Source organism: Anopheles aquasalis, chromosome 2, assembly GCF_943734665.1.
Source record: "Anopheles aquasalis chromosome 2, idAnoAquaMG_Q_19, whole genome shotgun sequence".
NCBI lineage: Eukaryota > Metazoa > Arthropoda > Insecta > Diptera > Culicidae > Anopheles > Anopheles aquasalis.
The window spans coordinates 66,973,147-66,988,123 of NC_064877.1; the positions used below are offsets into that span (position 1 = coordinate 66,973,147).

At 52.3% G+C, this 14,977-nt stretch overlaps 1 protein-coding gene across 2 annotated transcripts in view; it reads right to left on the reverse strand.

The window, feature by feature from the left end:
* Window positions 1–10,860, reverse strand: part of LOC126571067 (ras-interacting protein RIP3) — a 41,927-nt gene extending 31,067 nt beyond the window's left edge. Inside the window, exon 1 of one of the 2 annotated variants that reach the window (XM_050229302.1) lies at window positions 10,408–10,860. The gene's annotated coding sequence lies outside the window, so the exon portion shown is untranslated. Of the gene's footprint in view, window positions 1–10,127 lie in introns of both variants that reach the window. The other variant, XM_050229301.1, reaches the window with a different exon arrangement.
* Window positions 10,861–14,977: the final 4,117 nt, after the last annotated feature.

Sequence of the window (14,977 nt, forward strand, 5' to 3'; positions counted from 1 at the left end):
GTTAGCTCGAAGAAGCAGCCAGCAAAAATGCATGCTCTAGCTACTCAATCATCCTGCCTCTCATCGATCGCTGACGGTGGCGATGATGATGTGTTTACTACTACCTACAGGCACTCCGTTGTTGTGCACGATGGCCATCACCTCCTTCCTCGAGCACAGTTCCAGCAGCCACACAAACACTCCGTGGAATGTTGACTACCCCTTTTTCCACTACCTCTCATGATGGCAATGATGATGATGGTGATGGAGGGAGGGCAGGAGTGCGGTCAAATCATTGTAATAATCATTCCAACCAATGTTGTCTCACACTCTGCGCAAAGGCTCTCGCGCCGACTTGTTGCTTTGTCATTCCAGGGAACCTCACTCCAAACTCGGCTTGATATCACGGCCCTGGCGACTCTTCTAAATGAAAAAGCGCGCCCCCTTTCAACCCCTTTGGGCGTTGATCCGATCCGAAAACGGTGGAGGCACGGCCGGTCGTGCGAGGATGAGTAGCGCCCCCAAAGGGCGGCATCGACCAAAGGCCCAGTCGCCAGTCAACCGTGGCTCAAAATTGTCTCAACTCGATCGACCGCCGATCGATCGTTCACTCGCCCTCTCTCGCTCTCTCTCTCTCTCTCTCTCTCTCTCTCTCTCTCTCTCTGTGGAAAGAGGTAGCGCTGAAGGTAAAATAATTACGACAAAAAGGCCAACATTAATTCCAACGCTATCAAACACCAATCAGCGCGCTACGACGACGACCGCCACAGTTCGCGTTCACCATGTCCCCGGGAAGACACCTTCCAGCCATCCTGGCCACGGTGGGCCTGAGGCTGGAGTATGTTGCAAACCTCGGCAAAAGCCGGTCGCTATCACTGCCCAGCGCATCGCATCGCACTCCAGTCTCTGCAATGGCACGTCGTCGTCGTCGTCGTCGTCGTCGATGAAACTCGTCGGGAATGCTTCACCTCACACGCGGCCAGGAATTGTCTCCACACACATACACATGCGGCGCAAGACCGCCTTCACCGACCTCCAATCGAGTACAGGGGGCGAATGGAGAGCATCTCATAATGGGAGAAAATTAGCTCGCGACTCCCGGGAGACGACACGGCGGAAAGGCTTTTCTTTATCGCTTTTCCGCCATTCCGTCGTCGGAATCGTCGTCGTCGTCATCGTCCGGGCACATGGGAGAGAATGGGACCAAGGAAATGATCTTTTCCTCCCGTGGCCAACCCCGAGGCCACGGTACACCAGCAGCAGCAGCATCAGGGCAGCGGAATGGATGTTTATGAATCTGATGAATCTTGGGCGACGAAGCGCTGTCCAATCCAGAAGGCGGCTTGGGGTCAACTGCTGCGCGATCTGTCCACTACACGTACACGTGGCCACAACTTTCACCCCCGTGGTGGCGGCATCTCGTAACCGACGACGAGACGTTATTCGCAACAATGTGCAGCAGAGCGTTGAGCTTCTGTGCTCTCCTCTTGTCGATTCTTCAATTACGCTCGCCCCGAGCAAGCGGGGGCCTTTAGCGTTAACTAACTTCGACTAACTCCATCTTCTTTTATTGATGATCATGAAGCTATGAGGGCACGGGCGGAACACTGGAATCAATTATTGGGTGAGAGTGGTGATGCGCGCTTTGTTATGATAAGTAATCAGTTCAGTTTTATGGCTTCACTTGCGGACATAAAGCAAACTAGCGAGCTCTCCATCTTTTACGCGCTTGAAATGCGCATTCCACGCTCAGGATTGCACCATCAATGACCGTCTGTTTTGTCTGGCGAGTGATGACATCACAAAACAACAACCGACTTGGTCCCCCGGAACAACAACGCTTCCGGCAATTTAATCTCTCTCTCTCTGTGGCGCGATAACGTCAACCCCAAATTTCTGATTGCGCGATATCTTCCCTTCCAACTTTCAGCAACCCATCGAAACTCAACGCCTAGAGTATCGCTGCGAACGATCTATCCAATTACGGGCCTCCCCTCTGCTTGTTCTAGGATTTTCAGACCGTGGATGACCCGAACGACCAAAGGAGTAATTGTTTTATGACCCGCAAAGGGAACCACAAGTGATACTCACACACGTCGTTCGCACCAGATTTCATCAGAGAACCATAAAAATTGACGGCCACAGTGGCCAGTGGTAGCATTGTGTTCGAACTGTGTGCCGTTTCGCGTGAGAACAGCCCGTAGAGTGGAACCCCCTTTATTTTCTGCGGAAATCTGCGGAGTTACTCCATCCAAACTAGATTGTCACCGGCCAATGGTGACCGGTGACCGGATGTTGGTAGGGGCGGAGGAGAAGAAGTAAAAACAAAAACTAATCTTAAGCTCGCCGCCACGGCTCGGTCCACCTTCCTAATTCATCTATTAGCCCGGAGGATCATGATCTCCATCAGTCACACCGGCTGACTGCCACCGCCGCTACCAAATTAATCCCCGACCCCTGCTCTGCTCTTGGTGGGAACTGCCGCCGGTCGGATGGATGGAATTAACTCCGGAACCGGACTGACGGTGGTTCCGTAAATTAGAGTCGCTATCATTCGCTGGGAGCCTTCAAAATTGGCCAAATAAACATTCAACCTGCCAACCTCCGCTCCGGTCACAAGAAGTCGCCTAGAAGTCGCCTGCCTGCCCATTATTGGCGCTGTCTAATCCGTTCCGTTGTTGTTGCCTTTTTTTTCGCTTCGCAAATTCCGACCACACCGGGCCGGTCAAACATTAACCCATCATTACGCCCCAAAAACGTGGCCACGGAGAACCGTGGCGGTGAACTTCTGGGTCGTGGGCATGCCGATGCCAAAGTCGGGGCAGTTTATGTGCCGAGTCACGGTGCAGATTGAATAATTACTGCGGGTTATTATTGTTGTTGAATGGGGTAGGGGGGAGCACACCAACGCGCCACACGCGTGTTGATTCGTGATCGAGATCACCGGACATCGCCTCTTGATCGTCTTTTTCCACGTTCCTCTGGCTCTGGCTCGCTTGGCGCTGACCTTGGACTGATTTGTATGGACGGAAGCGGCCCGACACTGACCACCGAGAAGTCTCCAATTTCAACTTCACTTCCGGAAGAACCTCACGGAACTTACGGAAGAACGGGAGGGCAGTGATTCCGGGGACCGCGGGATTCAGGCAATTATCTCTAGCTCTAGCACACCAAGCTATAGGCGGGGATCCGCTCACGGGTCTAGAACGTCTATTCTTAAGTCTAGACCGTCGAAGATGTCTAAGAAGCTGAGGTTCTCATCACATGCGTCATTGCTAAGGCGTCTCTGGGACTGTAATTTGTCACTTGCCCATTCGGGACACTGCGCACCCCAGACAAAGTCCACAACGAACCGCGTGTATGTGTGGATAACGATCAACCGGACACGGATTTGTGATCGTACCCGGCATCCGTCTCCGTCTCTGCCGTCCGATTCCATTGTCTTCTCCGTCGACTCGGCCGAGACACGCAACTCTCTGTAATTTTCCATCCGCCCGTCAGCACCTGTGCCTGCCTGCTGTCCGGTGGAATGCCACGGGCAACTGGCCAGGGCCCGATGCTTGGGAACATTTTCACTTTTGATGATCGTTCAAATTAGTGGAACCTTATGACCCGCTGGACCATTATCGAGTTCGCTTCCTGAGCCCTTTTTTTTTTTTGTTGCCCCAGACAGGCATCATAAAACAGCCAATCCCCCAGGTACCATGTGTGTTCGTACGCCGGGGACACCGGAAGCACGGCGCATTTCTGAGGATCGCCATCGATCGCAGCTCAACCTGGCATGCGGCTGACCTAACCTTCGATGTCCGAGCCACTGGGCTGGTTCTATTTTGGGCAAATAAAACCCAAGGATTAATGCAGTCCACTGGACTGGTTGTACCGATGAATCGAATCGGAAGCACCGATTGGGTGGTCGCTTCGTCTCCCGTTTCCCGTTTCCTATCCCATTCACCTTCCATTTCCTTTCCTTCCAGCATCACCGTGAAGGGGAGATCGAGGGAAGAAAATGGAACAAGACGACGGCGACGACGATGAAGAAGAGAAGGGAAGACGTTGCCTAAGGTCTCGCCCGCAGTCGGTACCGACTCGGTCTCCGGGGACCCGGTTTTATTGCTGTTATTTTATCCGCGCACCCTTTCTCCCTCTTTCCTTCTCTATTCTTGTTCCTCTGTACACGCTGGAGCTCAGGAAGATCGTTTGATCTTTTCGAACCTGACGCGATGCTGATGCCGCCGTCGCGTTCGTAGAACGTCGGTCTGTGTGAAATCACGTCTCGACGTCTCTTGGCCCACGACTACACGACCGGCAGGAGAGAGAGAGAGAGAGCGAGAGAGACCCGAGAGACCGCCGTGGCCAGTGATCACTGATCGGTATTTATTTGGAATGTTTCAGCTCGATAATGACCGGATTAAGAGATTATGCCCAGGGACAGTCTCTGTGGCGAACCGATTTGACCAGAGCCGTCCGTACGTCCGTTCGTTCCTTCCTTTTTTTCTGCTTTTGAGAGTTCTCCCTTCTACTCGAAACTGAAGCTCGTAGTTTGATTTTGATGTTCGGTTTGCCATGCGCCATAACCTCCCCAAAAAGTAACACGGATTAAATGGAGAGTCAGTCCCTCTGTCGTTTCACTGCGACGATAACGCACCGGTGACTGCGGATGATGCAACCGTTGTCTAAGAATGATTTGTTCGATGATGACGCATTCGTGATGGACCACAAATCACACTAATGCACGCTTACCGAACGGCCAAACACCCTTAAAGCTCCCGATCATTCCCCTGCGCGAGAGGATGTCAAAACATTTGGAGCGCCCTGCACCACACATTCGGACGCACATAAGCGGCTTTCCGTTTATCGCCAGCACTAGATGCATTTTCAATAGTGTCCCCCCCCCGGGATTCTGGCCGAACGGTAAGCTCACATCATTCTCGTAATGAAGATTTGATTTCGTTCCCAAAGACGCACCACTAATAGCCTCGCCCCCCTCGCTTTACATCGTCGATAGTAGTAAAAAGTTAAGCTTCAAGGGACGCATTCTGATCGAATGTGCGGCCGACCGAGCGGCTTACTATCGCCCGGCTAAGTAGTACCGATCCCACTCGAGCACGCTCGTCGTCTACATTAATCCGGCAGTTCTATTAGGGAAGGGAGAATCCCTTTCCTCCTTTACGACCATGTACCGACCAACGATTTAACATCCAAATCGCGGTCTTTTTCGGCCCCGGAAAATGAGCATTCCGGAGCGTCATCGCCATCGTCGGTCGCTTGTTTAAACGTCTCCCGGGCTGTCTCGACGAATTTCACGAACCTTTTGTAGCCCCCTTCAACAACGAGACCAAGGCCAAAGCGAACGAACCAATCCGTTGCAGCAGCAGCAGCAGCAGCAGCGACGACCTCATGACCGTAATCAATTTTGCCATTTGCCAGCCACCCCGGCAGCTCCGAAAACCTCTGTCAGCGTGATTTTTACACACATTGCTCGCATGCATGTCAGTGTAGCACTGTATCTTCAAATACTCCTCGATAAACGGGCCCAAAAACGAGAACTGGAGCCCCAAAAAGCCTCAGTTTGAAGGGCGTGCGCTCGCGCTAAGACGAAAGACTTGAACGCGTGCAAAAACAGCGAACCTCTCGCGCGGTCCGCTTGGTAGGAATGTGAATGCCCGTTGCGTTGTGTTCTGTTCGTTTGTCGTGTTTGCTGAGTGATCGCAATCCAATTATGCATGCGAATGGACAGCCGATCGGATGGTCGGGCGGACAGAGTTGGAAATCAAATCAAGAGCTGAGCCAGTTTCCAGAGCTCGATCGCTCGGTCGTTCGCGGGTGCATCGCGCCCGAAGATGCGATGGAATGCCAATTGCTTATTTTCACAATTTATTGATCGCTTTCGTTCGTTTGGAGAGGGAGGGATGGAAAGGACGTGAAAAACGGGGCGGATAATTGACGATTGGCATGAAAATAAGCACTCGCAGGCGAGTGCCCTCGTCCACCACCACCACCGCACGTCAATCCGGTCGCAAAGAGGTGACCCAGGACGAAAGGGCGCTGTGTTCTGTGGCCTGTCCATCACGCGCCAGCACCGAGCGAGGATTCGTCGTATCGCACAAAAACACAAAGGCACTTTAAATCACTCAACATTCGTGAAATTTATTGATTTCCTTCCCATTGACAATCCTGCGCTGGCAATGAGGGGCGAGCGGTGGGAGAAGCTGGTGAAGGAAAATTGGCCAATTCCAACCAACCGGCCACCCTGTCGCTAGCAGCGAGATTACCACGAAACGTGACAGTTCGGTGCGAGTTCGAGTTGTCCCAGAGCGTGGCATTGGGCACCGATTGTCACCGAGGTTCGCATTCGCACAGCCAGCTCGCGATGGGCAAACGACACTGGTGGAGGGCGCACTCGACCGTCACCATTTCCGCTGAATTTTGGGACCCTTTTTTCGGACGAACTCGTCGGTTTTCCGGCTTACTGTTTTACTTTCACGCAAAACACTCGCATAAAAACAGGGGAAAAATGATATTTCCACGCATCCGTTGGGAAGGGCACGGGATGGGCCAGTTCTGGTTCGGTAAATAATTCGCAAAACATCGCCACCAGAGCATGACGCGCGCACATTTCCTGTAATGCAAATTGAAACCCCGAGCAACCGAGTGAGCGAGAAGTGCGCTCTGTGGCTTGCTGTGATCGTTCAACATCCGAAAAAAAATCATGTCATCGGGAAAAGCGAAGAATGTGGAGCTCCCTAGAGAGCCCGGGACAGATAGCATCCACCCCGGAAAAAGGCGGATACACACGAACACACATACACAATCGGGAATGCTACCTACCGGCACACACGGGCGCACAAAGACATGCGCGCAAAATAATGGAAGGTAATGAGTTTGACATTTAGCCATTGGCACCCCTATGGTACGGCGGGCACCACTGGCGCTCAGTGAAAGCGCACAAAAAGCGAATGCCAGAGGGACATGATGTGGCGGAGGGACTGAGGGACCAATTTTCCCGTCCATCTCGCTCGCTCCGTTTCCAGCGAGCAGTGAACTGCACCGGAGCGGCGTGGTGGAGGGTTTTGAGGCGAATTGGGCGGAAATTTTGTGCGAAAAACCCTCCCAGCCGGGCACAGTCGCAGTGTCAGTCGGGGAAACTGTGGTCGCGAGGCAGAGAATAAAGAAAAAAAGAGAGATAGCAACGAGGCGAAGCGGTTTGGCCACCCAAAAGTCACTCGAGCTCGACGACGATTCGTGCTCGATCGAGCGTACGATCGCGATCAAAAAGAGGTGGAGAGAGGGGACGCCGGGATATGGTTCATCGGTTGGCGATGCGCCTGGATGACGGTCAGGGAGTCAGGGGACTTGCATTTGCACGTTCCAGCGCCGATGCCAGCGATGCGATTGCATTTGCATACCGGTCCGCCCCGGGAATGGTAACGAAGAGGAAGGAAGCAAAAAGGGGGGGAGGCGTATGCTCTGTACCTCTGTTTTGGATTACTTTGCCGCACCAGTATTCCGGTCGAGTATTCGCTCTCGATTCCCGTGAATTCAACGCATCAGAAACACACCGAGTCAGATCTAGCACCAGCGAATCCAAGGTTGCTTTGCCTTTCTGACCGTCGCAGCCTTCTGGCACATGATCTCCAGCTAGCTAGAGGTCACTTGAAGGACCCCCAGCACCAGGTCCAAGCAGCAGATGAAATGTTTTCTTTCAAATAAATCGCTCGCGCATAAATCATTGCTTTGCGATCCATCATTCATTAGCAAATTGCTGAAGCGTTACTGGCGTACCAATCGTTTGTGTATTGGCATCTATCTCCATTTGGGGCCACAGTCGGTGTACCAGACAGTACTGACCGAAAATTCAATACCAATTGTTATCGCCAGCACGATTGTGTTCACTATTCCGTTCCGCGTTCTTCTAGCGGCGAGAACAATGTACACGCGCCCCGGCAGCAACATCACCAGTCAGCCAGCCTGCCAGCCAACGATCTCTAAAACACAAACCGTAAAGACAGACCCCCGAAGCGCCCAAAGTGAGGCCCTTGAATAGAGATCGTAATTTGAAAGATCTGTCTTCGAAATTGTGACCCCACGGGCGGCAACATTGTAGCTCGGGCAGCGTCACGTTCGTGCCCCTCAGCGCCACTCTTCGGTTCTCTGGCCGGTCGCCTGAAGTCCCAGAACGGCAACAATGTACAGCTCGATGATCTCGATGTCGACGATCACCACGTCACACCACAGCCACAGACAGCAGAAATGGCAGTGGTTTCGGGCCAAATGTGTCCCTGTCAATCAGCGTTGCCTTCTGCTGCTGCTGCTGCTGGCCAATCTCCACCGTACATATTTGCATAAACAATTGCCACAACATTGAAGCATTAAGCGAACGATAAAAATGCACTTCGCGCGATGGTGACGCTCGCGCAAGGCGCAACAATGAAGGCCACCAAAGGGAATCGCGTTCGCAAACGTTGCTGATGAACGGTTGATTGGCAGACCGCGCCAGACATTAAAGCAAATTGGGCATTCTGCGGCCATTAGCAGCGTGTTCCAATCGATCACTCGGCGGAACTTGAGGCGATCCTCGAGGAACGTCTCAACAACGCAACAAAGTTGTGGTTTCACTGTAAGAGCAATTCCAAGAATTGTTTTCCGACAAAATGAGAACCTTTTTAGTGCTTCTGCTCCTCCTCCTAACTGGCCGCTACACGGCTGGCTGGCTTATCCACGTTCGTTTTACTTTCGACTTCTACCGAGCGCCAAACAAACGGATCGATCTGTTCTTGTAAACGGTTCCGCACGAGAAGAGCACGAGCTCCTGCTCCTTCCTCCTCGTCGTCCTTCTTCTCCAGACACTCGATCCCGTATCACCGGATTTGCTACGCCTTCGCTTTGCCCATTTTCCATTCGCTGCATCACAGTGGAAGATAAGTGGAGAACGGGACGTGTAAGGAAGGAAGTGTCGGTCGGTGGTCAATCGTTCTTCCCTTCCATTTGCTACGTACCGCTGCACCAAACCACACCACGAATCTCTTCTCCAACAAAACGTTCCTCTTAAGCGAAAACTCATGTCGCTTGAGGTCCTCTCAAGTTTGTGCCGCAAACTGGGGCGGGAAAGGAAGGAGAAGGATCTGGTCGGCCGGCATACCACGAGGCACAAACCAAGGGCAGCACCAACACCACCGTACACGAAACACCTCCAGCAGCAGTCACCTACACATTCCATCGTATGAGCCTCTCGAAACCCCCCGAAGGAATCTCTGGCATCAGCGAGCCAACTCACTCGAACACTCAAGAGGCAACTCAAGCAGATCTGCGTCCGCACTCTGTGCCCCTTTTTTAGGCAATCCGTGGGCCGCATCGCCGCATGCGTTGCGGTGCAAAACGGGTTAAGAGTCGCCGTCTGGGCATGCAAAGATCGAGTCCCCGCGCCAGCGCCACAGCATGGTGAGCCACCGGAGCAAAAGCACCCAAAAAGCAAGTGATCTTAAGCGTTCGAGTGCCTTCTCCTCACACGGGCTCACTGTACTCGGGTGCCGCTCATCTAGCGATGTCTAGTGAGTCCTCTCGGAAGTGAAGCAAAACATCTTTCATAATTAGGCTACCGGTGGGCTCTAGGGGTGACCTCTTGCAGCAGTGGAAGCATAAGAATGGAGGCCGCTGGTGCTACGGCTGGTACCGCTTTACACCATCACTACCACCTTCGTCATCATCAACAGCACCGGGCAACATCATCAACGGTTTTTTTGGGCATTCTTTCTGGCCCTCAACCTGATCCCAGGGAGAGAGGCAGCTGCCAGAGCCGCAAGTCCCGTTTTGTTCACCTTCTTTCCCTTTTAAGGGAAGGGTAATCCAATAATAAAAGCTGCATGTTTTGATAGTTCCTTTGCTGTGTTCTGGGTTTTCCGCACGGCCTGCGCAACTCACTGGCCGGGGCGTTCTTGTTGTTTTTTTTGTTTGTTGCTTCTAGACATGCTCGCTTCCCCCCATTATTGCAAACATTCTGGTGCAAACTGCTGCTCAACCGGTGGTTGCATGCGCCAGCAACAGCTTCGACCCGTTCTGCAAACCGTTGTTTCTGGCGTTGCACTTAGTTTAATTGTTTTTCAATACCGCCACAGGTGGCCACATTGCCCCGCAGACCCTGCATGAATTACCTGGCAAAGGGGAGAGGTCGAAGTCGAGATGAACCCTTGCGAAACTGAATCGTTCTACCGGGTTGTCGCTGCTGCTGTTGCTGAAGTAAATGTCACTGTTTACTCTCTCTCTCTCTCGACCGGCGACGTACAAACCGTTATACCGTTTCACACGAAACACGTGTTGTCTACAGAGGACAAACCCCAGCTGGCCAAGCACGGATTCACGGGGCAAATCACACAACACAGAACACCAAACCTACGACGCAATAGATTGCGAAGGAAGACACAAACGCCTCACCTCAAGCCGGCTGGAATGGACGCCGTGTTCGGAGATACTCGTGCGACTTGACCTCGAAGAACTACTCTAGACGCTCTGCTCTGCCTTTTGCAATGTGGACGCGTTTGAGGGTCGGATCGGCTCCAACAGGAAAACACTTCACACAAAAGCACGGCGGGGACCACTGGAGCTTTAACGGGGTCGAAACGATGGCCACGAACTTGAATAGAGAACACTACGAATACGTGCGTACGAACGCTCACTTTACGCACTAATATTCACGGTCAAAATGACCGAATTTTTCGTTTTATAACTGGCACCGTAAAGCAGGACACAGCAGGACAGGAGCAGTTCTACTCTTGTGCCGGTTGACTTTACAATTGTTCACTCCAAAAAAACAGTTGTACGGTACCTTTTACGATCTTAAACAACTCACGAAACGATGATTTATGCTGTGAAATTGGTTTGGCTTGAGCGTGCGATCCACTCCGGACGACCAACGAAACGAGAATGAGAAAGAGAGGCGATCGGCCGCACGCAACAACCCAACAACATAAGCAACCGCCGCCTCGCTCCAGGAAGAGAGAGAAATTGTAAGCCGGTTCGCATCGCTCTCTCGCGCCAGCGCGCTTATGTTGCTTTCAAGCTGAAATGTTTGTCACATAAACGTGTCTTTGTAGTACAGGAATAGTTTAAGAATCTGGATTGATTTGATAATTGGTTTAAGAATGTTTATCGTTAGATTCTAGATGAAAAATACACAAAAGAGCGACACAATTTGTTGAGAGAATTCAAAAGGAGCGATCGCACTCAAAGAAACAAACTCTTTATGGCTCTCTTCGAAGATCGCAACGATCGCAAACCCCTCTCTCTCTCTCGCTCTCTCGAGCGCGCCAAACAAATAAATTAAACAATTTAAATTTAAATTTAAACTTCAAACAACAATTAGAATCGATCAAAAGATGATAAATAAACGGCACTTCACTCCTTTCTGTCTCTCTGTGGATCGGTGATCGTGTCTCAGAAGCGTCCAACATCCAAGTAAACATTTGTTACCAATCTCGACGGTACCGGGAACAAACCGACGCTAGAGCAATGCATCCTTCCATCCAACTCCATGAGCTCCATGCTGCTGCACCGGAAAGCCTATAGCGACATTGCCACACAACACCTCGTCCATCCACCGCCGCCGCAGCAGCAGCAGCAGCAACGGCCGTCCCTTGAGAGCTCATTTGCTGGCAAAACCCCGGGCCCGGTCGGTGTAAAACCACTTCAGGTCTGGTCGCAAAAAAGAGAAGCCTCTTAAGAACGGACCAACAACAAGGTGCCTTCTTTCTGCCTGCCCGGCGATGGTGCTGCTGCTGCCACTTCTCACCGCTTGGCGATCGCTTGGCCAAGATATTCCATTCAGCAGCGACCGCTCCGTCCACCACCATGGGTGATGGGGATCGGGGCAGACGGAGAGGGCATGCTGGGCATGCTGGGAACGCCACCTACTGACTTAGAAGCCCTTTTTTCCCATCCTTCCAGCGTGGCCCGCACTGCGCCGTCCACCCGTGGAGAGTGCCATGGAGTCGTGACGTACGGGAAGATATTCTTTTTTTTCTCTCTCTTTTTTCGTTTTAACTTTGCTTTCATGCCTCCGCGCTCCTCCTATCTTCTGGGATTCCTGACGGCAATTGCCGCACTGCCACTCTTTTCCTTAAGCAGCGCACATTCCGACCATAGGGCGCTCGGGAAGGTCCCAGTGCAAGGGGCTTTTGCTGCAAACCTGCAGGGCACCGAGCGTCCTGTGTCCTGTCGTGCCAAGTCTCACTCCCTTTCTCACTCTCTCTTCCACACTCTCTGTTCCTTTTTTTTCTTAAGAACCTGGAATTCTATTTCTTGACATTCTCCCCGGGCACCTTTGGCTTTCTCTTTCTTTAGACATGTTTCTTCGTCTCTTCTCGAGAACGTTCTCGTTGCGTTCTGCTGGCCTGGCCTGGCACGGATCCTGCCGCATCCTTGCCACTCTCATCCCAAGATGATCATGATCCTTCTCATCATCCCTCTCCGCTTGAGGTGCGCTGAAAGGAGAAATATGGGTCCTGGCTGGCACAAATTGAGTTCCACATTCCGCTAGAGGATCAAGAGCTGCAGGTTCGTGTCTGGGTGTCTTTGTTGGTCGTCTTAAGGTGCCGATTCATGGCCTCCAGGACAGCTTATCGTCTTTTATTTCTTCATCCTACTCTTCTTCGTCTTCGTTGGTCATAAATCCCACGATCGGCTGATGAACTAATTAAAGTGACCAGCAAGGACGATGCGGCACGTTATCCGCTTACGGTCCACCTTGGGCACGCGTGACCTTCACAGTCGCTTCACGGTTTGAGGAAACTTCGGCTCAACCTGTCTTTCGTGGCTTCTGCAGCACGTGCATCATCAATCGCGGTCCTGTGGCTCGTGTTATTTAAAAATAAAATTCAAATTTGTTTTCGAAATCCTCTCCTACTCCAGCATGCTAGTTAGTTTGTGTCGACAATCGACACCCGCTAATGGTGGAACACAATTGCCTCGCTTCGTCGCGTAAATCAATCGCTGCCCTGCCGCGTTAGTACATCCCGCAGCGAAGTGTTGGCCTAGGGTGGCCTCGGCTGCCAATTTACAGCTGGCAGCTGTCGTAAAGTGGAGGAAACCACCGCCACCCCCTTCCCGTTGGTGGCTGCTATTGGCTTCCGAATTTCCATCTTCAAATGAAACGCACCATCTCGCGCGCGCTCGCGTTCGGCATCTCATCAACATCATCAAGACCAGCGCGGTGGGAGGGCCCGCGAATGTCCCACTTACCCCCGGTTACTCTTCTCTCTCCCACTCTCCCTCTCGCTCCTGCTACTCAGCCCCTCGGTCCCCATTGTTCTCCGTTTGTTGGTTCAATAATGAACGATCGACGATCCGCATCGACGGTTTTGCGTTGAGTCATTTATCTTCCGTCAGCCCGAATTTCATCTCCGCTCCTCCATCTCCTGCGAGGGGAGCTTGAGACATGTTGACAAACATCATAAATTCGACGCCGGCCCATAAACTATCTCCCGGGTGAGTGACAGAGAGCGCACGAGCGTGTCTTCACCACAAAAAGACTCCAGAAGACATTCAATCGAGCTTAGGCGAACGATGGCTACCGCGAGATCCCCAGTAGAGCATTAGAGAGCTGCCACAATCTTCCGTTGGCTCCCGCGGTTCTCGTGGAGCGTGAGCCGATCCGAGAGACATTAATTTTCTTTCAAATACAGCCCCGCGCCGCAACATCCGATTGATGACAGATCGAGGCATCGGTTCGGTAGAGTGCTAGTTGAGGCTCCATCTCTATGAGGGGAAGGGGGAGAGGGCCACTGGAACGCCCGATCATTTGACATCGAAACTATGTTTGCTTCTCCACAACAACAAACACAAATTATGCGTCCTGCGTGTATGCGTGCCACAACTCCAGCGCAAACCACGACGACGACGATCAAGATGATGATGATGATGATGATCACGCAAACCCCCATCCTTACTCCCACTTTAAGCTGAGCGTGCTCATCCCTCGTGATCGCAAAATTCGTTCCTTTTCTGGGCAAAAAACCGCCTTCGCCTGGGGATGCTGCTGCTGCTGCTGCTGATTGTGTGCTCTCATAACTTACGCGTCGTCGTCTTCGGTCGCGGCCACCACCCACAAAACGGAGCAGCGCTTCTGCTTCGACTGGGACACCCCCGTGGCCAGCGTCGTCGAAACAAAGAGCATTATGTTTTGCTGGCATCCCGAGGGGCAAATAAATTCCAGCTTCTCGGTCTTTGGAGCGCTCCAGGTCCAGGTCGCTCTTTGCGTCTCTATGTTCGACGACGGAAAGGTCGGCTTTTATTTTTCTATCTTATTGAATTTAAGGGAAAAAAAACGAATCTTGCCCACCCAATCCTCCCCCCAGACCATCATCATCGTTTTGTGCTCCAACGCAGATCTCGCTCTCTCTCTCTCGCTCTCGTTCTGTCTGTCGTTTGTGTTCGTAAACTCGCCCCCCCCCCCCTGAGAAGATGCTTGAACTCTCAGCACAATCCTGCAGCATGGTCTTGGCCTTGGCCGCCACCGTCGTAGCCGCGTTTGTTGCATTGTTCTATTCGCGCGATCGCCCAACATAACTCTCCCCAACCACAGACGCTCTGACCACACAGAGGCGCACACATCGAGAGACCGAGACGTTGAAAAGTGAATTTATTAGAAACCGTCCCGGATCGATCCCGGGAAGGGCAAAGCTGCATCGAGAGCTGTCCCCGGCCTCGACTTCGCTTCGCCAAGGAAGGAAGAAAACTCTCCCGGGATCTGCTATCGATCTGGCGATCGTGGTTTATGAAGTCCTTTTTAGGAAACCGCGCACCGCAATCATTCGTAGCCTACTTATGCTGCGCGCCGAGAAGCTAAACACGCTTCTGGGCGAATCAAAGCAACCAACTGGTAGACGGTGCGACAGAGAGAAAAGGCTGAGGAGCGGTGGAGAGTGCCCTCTTTCATCCCTCTCATTCTGCCCGCGACATGTTAACAGCTGTCAACAAGGCAACGCAACACCAAAATGGCTTCGTCTTC